This window comes from Desmodus rotundus, chromosome 11 (assembly GCF_022682495.2).
Source record: "Desmodus rotundus isolate HL8 chromosome 11, HLdesRot8A.1, whole genome shotgun sequence".
Lineage (NCBI taxonomy): Eukaryota > Metazoa > Chordata > Mammalia > Chiroptera > Phyllostomidae > Desmodus > Desmodus rotundus.
The window spans coordinates 80,718,784-80,730,347 of record NC_071397.1 but is presented as its reverse complement, the minus strand read 5'-3'; the positions used below and the strand labels follow the sequence as shown (position 1 = coordinate 80,730,347).

The 11,564-nt window shown below is 41.0% G+C and overlaps 1 long non-coding RNA gene across 1 annotated transcript in view; it reads left to right on the top strand.

Annotated features, from left to right (window-relative positions):
* The first annotated feature begins 2,417 nt into the window (after nt 1–2,417).
* Nucleotides 2,418–11,564, top strand: part of LOC123478843 (uncharacterized) — a 28,216-nt gene continuing 19,069 nt past the window's right edge. Inside the window, exon 1 of the long non-coding RNA XR_006654219.2 lies at nt 2,418–2,598. This is a non-coding gene — a long non-coding RNA (uncharacterized lncRNA). The remainder of the gene's footprint in view (nt 2,599–11,564) is intronic.

Genomic DNA, 11,564 nt, shown 5'->3' with positions numbered 1-11,564 from the left:
GATTTAAACAAGAAGAAACTGTTGTCAGCAACTCAAGGAACTGGATACCAAACCAGCACTTTCTAATGGGTAAATACCTGAGTACCTTAAACAAAGTGAAAATAACAGCCTGGGACCTGGATAAGTCTAAGTGGGAATAAGAGCAAGTCATCTCTGTAGATGTATTTAATCGAAAGGAGACATTAGAGGTTGGGAGAGTATAGGGTTTGAGGCACAATCCTCCGTCTTCACTGGCTGAGAGTCTGGGTGCCGCCAGAAAGCTTAGTCATTAGGACATGGAGTGCAGGGTATAAGTCCAGCTGTTGGTGACCTTGGACTCCAAGGTCAGGGAAGGACCAATTTCATCAAGACCAAGTCCAAAATAAGGCCCAATGACCTTTCTTCTCCCTTAGAAAATGCACAACATCTTTATACTCTCTGGGCTACTTTAATTTTGCATGATTTAAATATTCATTTCTGTCATCTTTAATCGAGCCAGATTGTTTATGTGCTCTGCCAAAAGCTATTGAGAAGTCAGGAGAATAGCCAGGTTCAGAGTCATTTCCAAAATACAAGACAAAGTATAAAAATTATGAGACTGTTCCTTGAACATAAAAACAAGTAACATTTCCAACTTAAGTTCAAACCCAGCATCATAAAAAAAGAAGCGTAATTGTAAATTTTAACAGCTGCAACTGAGTTACATTTTGTGTGGATTCGTGAAGCAGCCTGCCCACAGAGAGAGGTTATGAATCACCAGCGCGTCTGTGTCAGACTCCGTCAGCACGTCAGTTTCTAAAATGACGTTGACCGTGTTCCTGTCAGTCATCTCACGATGCTTCCGATATGAGTCCTGTGCTGTGGAGTGAGATTACTTTGGAGATTCTAACTCGGGGGTCCTTTTGATCAGGTCACTGAGAAATCTGCTTCTATTTTTCGTAGTTAAAAAGCAGTTAACCCTTGGTGGAGTTGGAGAAGTTCTAGTGGCGGAGATGAAGCAGAATAGTGAGGAGACTGTTTGGGCAACTATGCTGAACAACAACTTGAACTGGACCTGTATTTTGCCCTCCTGATGTTTTTTCAGAGGAAAGAGTAGTGGCAGAACATTGACAACTCTTAAAGGTTGGCGTAGGGACAAGGGGGCCGTTACACTCTCTAGTTTTGTTTAAAATTCTCTAGAATAAAAATTATTTCCCCAAAGTAGTTCCTAGGAAATCCTTTTTTTAATAAAAAGAAAATAATTTAAGGAATTCTTAGATCTTTATTTATTTTATTAATGGAAAAGCAACTGAAAAGATAAAAAGATATTCAGTTATATATGCCTATTATTTTGCTTATTTTACACATTTACATATGCTTATTATTTATATTTCTATGTGAAAGAAAGTGAATAAATAGGTGTTTTCCTAAAGAGACTGTATATTTTCTCTTACCTCATTAATAGTCTGAAAAATTCTAGTAAGATATGCACAGTAGACAACTAGAGTCCACTTGTCACCATAGGGGGCAGGCTTAGGGAACAACTCTTGACTGAATTTACACACACAAATGCATACATTTGCCTCCACTACGTTGGCTATCATCATGTGGGAAAACTCCAGTTAGCATTGATTCCACACTCGAGGTACTCTGAAATATTCAGTGCAGCAAGATTTCTGGTAACTCGCATTCAAGAGGGAATACCCCTTGGCATAGCTATGTATATATCATTTTAATGAGTAAGACTAGCTTATAAGTTACAAGCCACAATGTGATGTGTCTGGTTATGTAGTTTAAAGCCTTGTGTGAAAATTCTTTAAGGCTGGTTGTGTGTGTGTGTATTTGATTATGTTCTTTTGGTGCAGGAAATATAAGGAGAACCAAACTGGTTATATTTTATAGAATTAAGTAAAACTCTAGAACCACTGATTAGTTAATTAATTATTAATATTTAAAAAGTTTTTTGGAAGATTTTATTTATTTTTATTTTAAAGATTTTATTTATTATTTTTAGAGAGGGAAAGGAGGGAGAAAGAGAGGGAGAGAAACATCCATGTGTGGCTACCTCTCATGTGATCCCCACTGGGGGCCTGGCCCGAAACCCTGGCATGTGTCCTGACTGTGAATCGAACCGGGGGCCCTTTGGTTTGCAGTCCGGTGCTCCATCCACTGAGCCACACCAGCCAGGGCTGATTTATTAACTTAATAAATTCATTCAATGAAGAAATATTTATGAAGTGCTTTTATGAGTCAGGCACTGAGTAGGTGCTGCAAATACACTAAAGAGCAAAGCCCTGTGGCCATGGCTTCATGGGTCTTCTGGACTAGAATGGAAGCAAACATTAACCTAGCCACACTTGTGACTGTGCAGTTACAAAAGCTCCTAAGTGCTGTGAGAAAAGCACAGGGTGCTTTGGAAGCATGTGATGTCATCCCCATCTAGCTGGGGGTCAGGGAACACACCCTCCAGGAGATGATATATGAACTCATCTTTGGAGGGCAAGAATGCCAGATTGAGGAAAGGAAACAAGAGAAGACCTTGATTTCAGACAAAAGCATGGCACTTTAGAAGCACTGAGGGGCCAGGGTTGCTGGACTGTGAAGGGCAAAGGGAGACTGGTGAGCTATGAAGCTAGAGAAGTAAGCTTAAGCTCAATCCTGCAGGGCCCTATATGTCATGGAAAGAATTTGCTCTTTAAGAGCAATTGGAAAGTCTATTAAGTGTTCTAAGCCTAGGGATAACATGATCTGATTTACACTTTTAAGGAAATCACTTTGACTAGAGTCTGGGAAATGGATGAGAGGAGGGCAAGGTGCTTGTAGTCTCTGGAGAGGCGGCGGTGATTAGGGGCCCGCCTCTTCGCCACAAATTGGGAATGTGGTGGTGAGTAGAATGTTATCCTGTCTTATTCAAAATCACAAGCCGTGGGAAGGCAGACTTGAAAACAGATAATGATGATACAATGTCATGAGCTTCATATGAATGGTGAGTAAAAGACATGTGAGCACAGCAGATGAGGCAATTATATTTGACTTGGAGGATCAGGGAAAGCTGTACCAGGAGGTAGCAATTGATCTGGGCTCTGAAGAATGAGTAAGAGCCAAAGAAGAGATTCAAAATTATTTCAACAAGAAGGAAGAGCAAGGGCAAATTTAAAGGTAGTTTGAAATGCCCTGAGCTTCTGGGAATGGTAGGCAGTTTGATTTGCCTTTCTCTCTGCCAATCACCACACTGCCTCCAGCCCGGATCAGACACTTCCCCATTGCTGCCTCTAATACCTTCAGTATCTTAGATCACAGCAGCGCCAGGAATCCATCAACTCCCACAGCTTTTCACTGTGCCTCACTCCCCTAGGGTCCTCAATTTCCTAAACTAAATCCCATGTACTATCATTAGCATCATTTCTTGGTTACAAACTCTTAATTCTCTTGCCCTTCTCTAACTGTGTCTTAAAGACTCAGTAACCCCCAACCCTGGTTTGCTGCAATACTGCCTACCTCACCCTACACTTGAACAGCTACCCTTGGCTGGAAAAAAGAAAAAAAAAAAAACCTCATGTCCATAGGCTCTGGCATCATTTGGGTCCACTGAACTCAAGGAAGATCTCAGTGTAGCTAGGCTGTCCTACTATATCTTCCTAATCCAATTCACTCCTGCACACTTGTAAAAGATCATTTTATACCTTCTACTCTCTCCTCAAAATAGCATACCTTCATTCTCACTCTCAGCTGCTGACTAGCCTCTTGTTACAATGGGAAAATAGCAACTGGAAGAGACTCCCGCATGCTCCCACATCACCTCCACCTGCCCGCCAGTGCCTGAGCCCACGGGCTCTTCCTTTCTTACTGCTGTGGGTGAACTGTCAACCCTGCTCCTATCAAAAGCCAGCTCCCTGTTCTCTACACACTCCCTCCCCCATCAAGAATATGGCGCCAGCAATTCTCCTCTTTCTTTACTTCATCATTAATTTTCTCCACTCTACTGACTCATCTCCATCAATGTGAAATACACTGCAATATTTCCCATCCTGAAAAAAATCAAATCAAAATGGGCTCTCTTGAGCCCACATCCCTACAAACTGTCCATTACTCTGCTCCCCTTCACAACAAAATTTCACTAAAGTTTTATCTTTATTTGTCAATTCTGGTTTCTCTTATTTCCATTCTTTCTTAAACCCAACCACTTTCCTGAAATTGCTCTTATTGTTACCAACCAAAACCTGCATTTGCTAAGTCCCATATGAAGATTCGGTCTTCATTTTATTCAACTCAGCAATATTTGATATAATTAAATGTCCCTCTTTCATGAAACACTGTATTTCCTCTGGAGACTCAAATTCTTCTTGTGTTTTTCTTTTTTTTGTAAGATGCTCTCCCCCCAATCCTCTTTTGTTCCATCTTCTTCCCACCAACCTGCAAACGATGGAGGTTTCTGGGCCTTTTCTTTGTTCACATCCATTTCTTAGATGGCTTATCTAGTCTCATGGATTTAAATACCATAATACACTGATGACTTCCTCTTTCTATTTTTTATTTCCCCCATCCGGGACCTCTTCACTGAACTCCAAACTCAAAAGTCTCTCTACTTGATTTTTTCATTTGGGTCCCCAAGAAGTGCCTGAAACTTAGAACTGTTGTTGCCAGCCTGGCCCTCGCTTTTTCCTCACACCTCCCATCTAGCCTATTACCAATTCCTTCCAGCTATATCCTCGGCAAATAACCAAATTCTGATTATTTTTGTCACCTGCACTGTCATGACCCTACTCGAAGACACCAGTGTCTCTCACGTGGAGTTTTTCAACAGCCTCCTAACTGCTTCCACTTGTGCTCTCTCCAGCCCTGTGCAGCATCATTTCAACTCAAAATGCAGAGTGATCCTCTCACAATGTAAATAATATCTTCTCACTCTTCTGCTCAAAATCCCTGAATAACATTCCAGCTCATTCAGAATATCAGCCAAAGATCTTATGATGGCCTTTGAAACCCCCTGTGATTGGGTTCCCTGTTTCCTCTCTGACCTCAAACCTTATCAACCATCCTACTGTGTGCCCCACTGCAGGCATCCTGGCCCCTTGGTGTTCCTTGGACAGTGCAGGCAGGCTCCCTTCTCAGCACCGTTGGGCTCACTGTTTCTTCTTCCTCCACAGCTTTTCCTAAGAGCCTCACCATCTTCTAGTCTCTGCTTTGCTGCTTCATCCGTGAGGTCTATCTTGACCACTCTGTTTAGAGTGGCAGCTCTTCACCTGCTTCATTCCTCATTCCCCATCTGACCATTATTTTTCTCCATAGTGCTATGGCCACCTGACATACTGTTTAGTTAGGTTAACCATAGAACCTGTGCATATTAGTCCCAACAGTTTTGTAGTTAAACATGGTTAGGTCTACCATACAGTTCCTTACAGTTCAGCACTCATGTTCCTGGTTGGCGGGTGGTTTCCCTTCATCTGGGGTTCAGGTGCTGAAATCCTTCCATCTGAAACTCTGCCTTCAGGATCTCAGAGTCTTCTCTATCCAGCAGGCACTGGGGATAGGGGAGAAAAATAAATGGAGAAGGCACACCAGGTTCTTTCTGGAAGTGACGAACATCACTTCTGCTCACATTACTTTGGCAAGAGTTAGTCATATGGACACAGCTGAATGTGAGGAAGGCCAGGAAATGTAGTCTCTGTCTGGGCCACGGCCTGCCAGTGACAACTCAACTCTGGGAGCGTTGATGGACAGAAGTCCAGCTGTGCCACTCACAATACACATTTATTTGTTTTCGTTCCAAGGTAAGCTCCATGGAAAAGTGATCTTTTTGTTTCTATCCCATTTGTAACTCCAGGACATAGAATGGTTCCTGATTCCTGGTAAATTCCCAGTCAATATTTGTTTTCATTTATTTTTAAAAGGCCATGATAGGAGGAAGGAATGGTTATTGTCAGTGTGGGAGTGGAGGCTAAAAAGAAAGAGTCAGACCATGAGAAACCATGGCTGTGTACACCTGTAGCCAGCATGAAGCATGAGCTTTCCTAACACATGATCTTGCCCAGATCACAGGAAATTGGACTAGAACCAGAGCATTTGGCCCCATTTTTTTTTCCATAAAACCATTTGGACAGTAGTTGCACACCAGGAATTTCTCTGTTGCCATCCTGTGGCTTTGTAGATAAGCAGTAGTGAATCAGCCAGAGCCCAAAAATGTAATTCTGTTTGATTTAACTGCTCTTGTATACACACGGCCTATGTTCCTCCATGGGAACATTTTACTTTGTTCAGGGGACTGTGTGTTAAATCTGTGGCATAATTCCAAATTATTTCTTTGGCTTTTTTCCTTTACATGTTCTCCTAATTTAGGCTTAATCTGTTATTACACAGGCACATGTAAAACATGAAAAACCATCAATGCACTTGGGTTGATATTATGGGGGTGACTTCAGACTTTAAGCCAAGCCCTTAGGCTCTTAGGCAGTCCCTCCCCAGTGCCACCATGGAGACCTAACCCTGAATTGGGCAGGCTATGTTTTTAAATATTTTAATGTACTGATTTTATAGAGAGAGAAGAAAGAAGAGAAAGAGAGAGAGAGATTGAGAGAGGTCAATTTGTTGTTCCACTTATTTATGCATTCACTGGTTGATTCTTATATGTGCCCTGACTTGGGATCAAACCAGCAACCTTGGTGTATCAGGACGATACTGTAACCTGCTGATTTACCTGGCCAGGGCTGGACTGTGTTTTTGATTTAGTGATTCATACTGGGTTTCTTTGACCTACAACATGATCATGATATGCTAAAGTAAGAGAAAATATACACGTATATTTGGCCAACACGTTGTCACACATTCAGATGTTTGGAAATATTACATAATTGGTTGCATAGTAGTTATGTTGACATACTCCATATATTTACAGGTATTTTTAATTGGTCACATACCTTAACTTTGCATCATAAAAATCACCCATAAGATGCACCCTCTAAAATGGGTTATGCAATGAGAATGATCAAAATATGCATAAAATACTGGTTTTACTTTTTTAATTAAATATTGGAAAGTATGCTTATTATTTGCAGAGAAATCAATCCAAAAAACTTGTTAACCCAAACAATGGGTGTGTGGTTGTGAGGATGCCACACACACCTCTCTGGGAGAGGGAGAGAGAGAATTTAGCAAATACCTGACAACCCCCTCAATCTTCTGCTGTGGAATGTAATTCAAATTTCCCTTCCTCACTGAATATGGTTTCTGCTTGCATCTGAGGAAGATAAAAATATCTACCCCACATTGTTTCCGACAGGCATTTATGAGTATGAGAAGAAGTAAAGAATGTTTTAATATTTTGAAAAAATGTAATGCACTATGTCTCCAAGTACTAGTATGTTTTTTGTTACTGCTGTTATGAGTCAATGGTTTCTTAACGGGTTGATTATGAAAATTGCTTTTGTCTTCACGAAGATTCCTGGGTGCATCCCCAGAGATTCTGTCTGACTCAGTAGTTCTGCAGTAGGCCTAGGAACTATCTTAAGTGTTCTTCAGGCAATTCTGGTGATTAGCCAGGTTTGGAACTAGTGGTCTTGGAAAAATTCTACTTTAGGAACTAGCACTGTTAATAATGTATGTTTAACTTTATTATTCACATGAAAGGGAAAATATTGATTGATGGTTCCAATAATGGCACTATCAATTGATTTTAGGAAGGCAGTATGTGTTTAGTGGAAAAGTTCTAGGTTGGGTGCTCCTGGATATGAATCTTGACTCTCTACATAGCTTTTCATGCTTCTATATCCATTTAGTAAATGTAAATTAGGCATGTACTTCTGTGAGTTTCAATCTCGGTATCTGTTAAAGTGAGGGTAATAATGCCTATCTTGCAGGGTTGGTGGGAGAATTAAATTGGATAGCTTTTGGAAAGGCACTGAAATTAAATATCTCCATTAAAAGATCATTTCTTTTCTATTCTTCTAATGCTTTTATTTATTTTGAATCACTATCTAAAGTTTTGGAAGCAGAGACAGCCAAAATAGATTAATTAGAACTATATATCATGCTCCCCCTTTTTCCAGCTTTTATCCTTTTTGATTAATATTTCTTGGATTCAAATGTCTAAATGTGGAATTATGATCGCTGGATGTTCTCAGAGAATACCAGGTCCTGATAGTGCGATATTAATTTTGTGGAAGAGTGAAAATATTGGCAGTAAATCCTGACTTCTAGGACAGTGGGTGAGCTAAGAAAAATCCGGTGTGATGAATGACCCATTAACTTATGAGAAGCTTGGGCACATGCTGCAGGGCAGGACAGAGCTGCAGGCCCTGGACCATAGTGTGGTTAGGTATTACACTTTGAGTCGCATGCAGAAGAGGGCTCTATGGCATTCTCATGGAATGTTTTAAGTAAGCAGCTGGCTTTTAACAAGAGGCCATTATTAATGAATGGCAGATCTTTCCTCTGCAGTTCATGTTATTGGTCTTGCTACAATGCCACTGGTGTGCGAAGCATTCTCAAAGTTGGAAAGAACATAGTGGAAAACAGAAGGAGAATGCCGAGTTTATTTGCCATTGTTTGGATCTTAGAGATAAAGCATCAGCTTTTTAATTGCTGAATCTAGTCTCTTTCTAAATTAGTCCAGGCACACTTTGAGGGACGCAATCTGAAGTTTTAAGAAAATATATTTCATTCCAGTTTCCTTTAGTGCACACTAATGGGAGATGTTAGCGCCTGTTTCTGTTCCAAAGCCTCTTTTAGAAGATTTCTCTGCTCCTGAGGTATTCTACGTTCTTGCACGAGACCACGCAAAATGAAACAAGTAGGAAGCCGACTCAGAACGCAGACTAGAGACTGCAGCTGGCCCTTGAACAGTGAGTTTGAACAGTGCGGGTCTGCTTACACGCAGCTTGTTTAAAAATAAATACTGCAAATGTGTTTTTTCCTTACAATTTTCCTCATAACATTTTATTTTCTCTAGCTCACTTCATTATAAAAATACAGTATGCAATACATACAACATACAAAATATGTATTTATCAACTATTTAGGTTGTTGTTAAGGCTTCAGGTCAAGAGTAGATTATTAGCTGTTCAGTTTCTGGGGGTCAAGTTATATGCAGATTTCTGACTGCATGGGGCCCTACACCCCATGTTGTTCAGGGGTCAACTATATTCAGTTGTTGGCCATGAATTAATTATAGTTTGTCTATGAAACTTCAAACACTGTAGACTCTTCCACTTTTGTTGGGTATTTCTAGATTACATTTCAGAAGCTACTGCTCCACCTTTCTATGTGTGACCTGTGATAATGGTGGAGCAGCTCTATGCTGATGGATATCAAGTGTCAACAGGCTTTTCTCCAGCTGTACGCAGCCTGCAATGGTCTCTCATTCCCACTGGCAGATAAGAGCAAAGGGATAATTTTTGTAAAAGAAATGAAAAAGAAAACAGAGAAAAGAGTAGACAATCTTTGTAAGAAGACTCTGAACTGAAGCAATTTATTTTTCTCTCTAAATCTACAGGGGCAAGGTAAGTAGCTTGGTCCAGCTGAGAAGGGTCCAGCAGGTTACGGGGCCCAGAGTCTAGAGAAGAATCCTACTAGTTACTGACAATGCCAAAGGTTGGAATTTTCAGACGAGAGAAAGGTAACAATCGATGTGAGGCGAGTTCTGAGATGAAACAGATCAGTATGTGGTATGCAAGCATTTCAGCTAAATAGTTGAGGTGACTAACAAGGGAGAGAAGGTTGATCCTGGAATATTTTGACTCTTGTAAAGTAAAGGGTGGGGCTCTTTGTTGACCAGGTGTCTGACATTTGTCTTCAGGTGGGGAGAGGTCAAAGTCAATTCCCCTCAGAGAGGTTACAAAGAAAAGCTCCTGATCATAAAATAAATGTTTGCTGAGCTGAGCTGTTCACCTGGCCAGTAGCCAGAGAGCAGAGAGCTTCTGAGGTCAGGCTCAGACCTGAAGGGTGGAGAGGCAGGGACCCTTGCAGCTACCTACATTCCAAGTGCTGACAGCATAGGTTGGAGGCAGAAGAAAATCATGTCCAAGAATAGGTCCTAGATTTTTGCTTTTAGACATTCATTGACTTAGAAAAGTCAGGGTTTAATTTTCTTAATTTCAGAAAAACGGAATTACTGATTAAACAAGACCAGGGTCGCCCTACTTCTTGAAGTGAGCAAATACTGGGAATGCTGCAAATGCAGCTCTTTGTAATGCAAATTAGTGCCACGGTGCCTTTTGCTCAGAGGTCTGCTCTAAGATGGCTGTGATTGTAAAATTGTACTATGACTTGGGGGTGGGGAGAGCTTTTCCATTACTTCCTAGCTTCATGTGTGCAAATCATAACTCTTAGCTTAAGCTTTGTCTGGAAAGTCATTTCTTATTATTCCTGAGTAGAATATGTTTTCTACTACAACAGTTCATTGCTTCACTGTTGAACTGTTTCGTTCATTCATTTGCTTGTTCAACAATTTATTCAACCTTTAATCTGGGCACGCACCGTCTGGCAGGCATGGTGGTTGCATGTTCTGGCGTGTTCCATTTAGACCAAGCGGTTTTCTGTGACTGGATGTTTAATACCATTTAGATGGGGATAAGATGTAACTACGGGGGCAAGTTATGGGCGAAGCCTTTTCTTCTTAGGATAAAGGATTCTAGAGATGTAACAGCATCAATTATTTCTAAGAAAAGCCACAACATTAACAGTCTCTCTTCCAACAACATGCTTTGAAGAGAGATTTATTCATAGGTTATAAGCCCTCATGACCTAGCTGGACAGTTCATCTTTTCACAAAGAAGTCTCAGGAGAACCAGCCTGAAGTCTAGTCTCTTCACATCCACAGAGGGAGGATCCATCCAACTTTACATTTACTTTGTAAAAGTCTCTCAGCCATGCATAGCTTTTCTGGAGCATAAACCTCAAAATACTTCCCATGCCTCCAATGCAACATTAAACTAAAAAAATCCTTGAAAGCAGTGTCAAGGAAAAATGAACAAGTGTTTAAATTCTGCTTTTTTTCTTCTTCTTAATTTAGAAAGCAGCAGCCTTTACTGGTTGAGGCCAGAGATGGTCTCGCCTGCTGTAACAATAGCTAGTGTTTATCGTGGCTTATAATGTGCTAAATATTTCACCCATGTTGAGTCCTCATAACAAGGCTGAGATTGGCACTATTTCTTTCCTTATTTTACAGATTCGGACCTAGAGGTGCAGAGGCCAGGTGAAGTGGCTCAGTGCTAGCAAGTATAATTCTGGGGTGTTGAACTTGGACAGCCTGGCTCCAGAGTCAGTGCTCTTGAACACTACGCCAGGCTGGGAAAAGCAACAGGGGCAAAATGGGCTGGTTCCCTTCCTGCTCTCACATCTTGATTTATCTCCACTCACTACCTCAGCCTTGCTGAACACGAGAGGCAAGTTAAAGTTAGAATGTAAGAACGAAAATGATGCACAATGTTCTTGTTACTCCGGGGATAAGGGCTCTCGTGTGTGAGTGCGTTGGGGGTCGGAGTGGGAAGATTGCAGAGGCAGAAAACAGGAAGCTATTTTGGCTAGCTGCCAGCCCAGAGTATGATAATATAAATGTAAGCCTTCTAAATATAATAAATAACAGGCCTGGTTTTTAGCTCATTGACTTATAT